Raw genomic sequence first — 2959 nt, 5'->3', positions numbered from 1 at the left:
ATGACACTGGGATCCCATTATTACGTTCAACGGTTTTCATTAACCTTTCGGACATTCGAGAAAGTTCCATACCCAAAACCGTAACCTATAAAAAATCGTCATGCATTCTCCATCGACGAACCTCTCACGAACTGTCTTCTCCATTTGTTTTCTCTCTCGAAATTTTTTATTTTTTCCAATCTAAATTCGTTCTGTGATTTTGTGTGTGAAAATGGCCGGAAAAGGTGAAGGTCCGGCGATTGGAATTGATCTTGGGACCACCTACTCGTGCGTTGGGGTGTGGCAACACGACCGTGTTGAGATCATTGCGAATGATCAAGGGAATAGAACGACGCCATCTTATGTTGCTTTTACTGATAGCGAGCGTCTCATTGGTGATGCTGCTAAGAACCAGGTCGCCATGAACCCTATGAACACCGTCTTTGGTAAGTAATTAACGACGCCTTAATTTTTTTGTTTCGAATATGTATTCTTTTTGTTAATTAGTCGATCCGATCAATCCGGTGTTGGTTTCAGAATTCCATAGTTTATTGATGTTTTCAGCTTCATAAAATCATCAATTGATCCAAGGCAACTTGAACGTTCTTCAGAAATTAGGCATTTTGAAATATTTCTAGAGAAATTTCAATATTATGCTATCATCAGTGTTGCCCAAAGTGCTAAGTTATCTCTGGTATGATTGTTTTGGTGACAAAAAAGCAGATGCCAAACGACTGATTGGTAGGAGATTCAGTGATGCATCTGTGCAAGACGACATGAAATTGTGGCCATTTAAGGTCACACCTGGGCCTGGGGACAAGCCAATGATTGGTGTCAATTACAAAGGGGAAAACAAGGAATTCGCAGCTGAGGAGATCTCTTCCATGGTACTTACCAAAATGCACGAGATCTCTGAAGCTTTTGTTGGTTCATCCGTAAAAAAATGCAGTTATTACTGTTCCTGCTTACTTCAACGACTCCCAACGCCAAGCTACCAAAGACGCTGGAGCTATTGCTGGTTTAAATGTGATGCGGATCATTAACGAGCCTACTGCTGCCGCCATTGCTTATGGATTGGACAAAAAAGGCAGTAGTGTTGGTGAAAAGAATGTGCTTATTTTTGATCTTGGTGGTGGTACTTTTGATGTTTCCCTTCTTACAATCGAAGAGGGCATTTTTGAAGTGAAGTCAACTGCTGGTGATACACATCTTGGAGGTGAGGATTTTGACAACAGAATGGTGAACCATTTTGTTCAGGAGTTCAAGAGGAAGCATAAGAAGGACATTACTGGAAATCCTAGAGCTCTAAGGAGGTTGAGGACTGCTTGTGAGAGGGCAAAAAGGACTCTTTCATCCACTGCTCAAACCACCATTGAGATTGATTCTTTATACGAGGGTGTAGATTTTTACTCCACCATTACACGTGCCCGGTTTGAGGAGCTTAACATGGATCTCTTCAGGAAGTGTATGGAACCTGTTGAGAAATGCTTGAGAGACGCTAAAATGGATAAACGCAGTGTCCACGAAATCGTTCTTGTTGGTGGATCCACAAGAATCCCAAAAGTACAACAGTTATTGCAAGATTTCTTCAGTGGGAAGGAGCTTTGCAAGAGCATTAATCCTGATGAAGCAGTTGCATACGGTGCTGCAGTTCAAGCAGCAATCTTGAGTGGTGAAGGTAACGAAAAGGTGCAAGATCTCTTGCTTTTGGATGTCACTCCTCTTTCGCTTGGTTTGGAGACTGCTGGTGGAGTCATGACTGTTTTGATTCCAAGAAACACCACAATTCCAACCAAGAAAGAACAGGTGTTTTCAACTTACTCAGATAACCAACCTGGTGTTTTGATTCAAGTTTATGAAGGGGAAAGGACAAGAACAAGAGATAATAACTTGCTGGGAAAATTTGAGCTTTCGGGTATCCCTCCAGCACCTAGGGGTGTCCCTCAGATCAATGTTTGCTTTGACATCGATGCAAATGGTATCCTAAATGTCTGTGCTGAAGATAAGGTAGGCGGGAAGAAGAACAAGATCACGATCACAAACGACAAGGGAAGATTGTCCAAGGAAGAGATTGAGAAAATGGTGCAAGAAGCCGAGAAGTACAAGGCTGAGGATGAGGAGCATAAGAAGAAGGTTGAAGCAAAAAACGCTTTGGAAAACTATTCCTATAACATGAGGAACACCATAAATGATGACAAGGTTTCATCCAAGCTTCCTGCAAGTGACAAGAAAAAGATAGAGGATGCCATTGATCAAACAATCAATTGGTTGGATGCAAATCAGCTAGCAGAAGTGGATGAATTTGAGGATAAAATGAAGGAGTTGGAGGGTATTTGCAACCCCATTATTGCTAAGATGTATCAGGCCGGTGGCGGCCCAGAGGCGGCTGCCGGTAACACCGGTCCCCCTCCCGCTGGCGGTCCCAAGATTGAAGAAGTTGATTAAGTGATGGTTAAGCTGGATTTTGAGAATAAGGTGCAGGAATTCTTTAGGCTCTTGGCTATTGGTAGGAATAATAGTGTTTAGAATCCCATATCATAGCAAAAGTGGTTACAAGTATCCCAGCAGAAGGTACATGTTACTAATGCATCCTCAAATTTTGCACTAGATATTTGTATGTTTTGGATAGGTATTAGAGCAAAATTTTTTGTTTGATTCTCTTAGCAAAAACATATTTTCCAATATAAGTAACCAAGCAATCCTTCATCCATTGATCTCTTATTCTATTACGCAATCTATTCTTTACGATGTTCATAGCTGAAAAGGTCTTCTCAACTGTCGCAATCGCAACAGTTAATATATTGCTAGTTGTGTAAGCAAATACATGAGAATGAACACCTTATCCCTTTTTGTTTCAATCATTAGATCACTAATCCCTTTTTAGGTTAGAAAACTTTTTTGCAGTCAGTATATCAACGATACAAGTCTCAAGCTGATCATCAAGTATCGAAAGTTCCATTTCAGCGAAATCATCCAGATA

General features: G+C 41.0%; 1 pseudogene; it reads left to right on the top strand.

Moving 5' to 3' along the window:
* Positions 1-211: 211 nt before the first annotated feature.
* LOC112509454 lies at positions 212-2424 on the top strand (annotated as a pseudogene).
* The last annotated feature ends 535 nt before the right edge of the window (positions 2425-2959 follow it).

The sequence above is a fragment of the Cynara cardunculus genome, assembly GCF_001531365.2.
Source record: "Cynara cardunculus var. scolymus isolate 2C chromosome LG 3, CcrdV1, whole genome shotgun sequence".
NCBI classification, from domain to species: domain Eukaryota; kingdom Viridiplantae; phylum Streptophyta; class Magnoliopsida; order Asterales; family Asteraceae; genus Cynara; species Cynara cardunculus.
The sequence above is the reverse complement of the archived record's forward strand: the minus strand, read 5'-3'. Positions and strand labels throughout refer to the sequence as shown.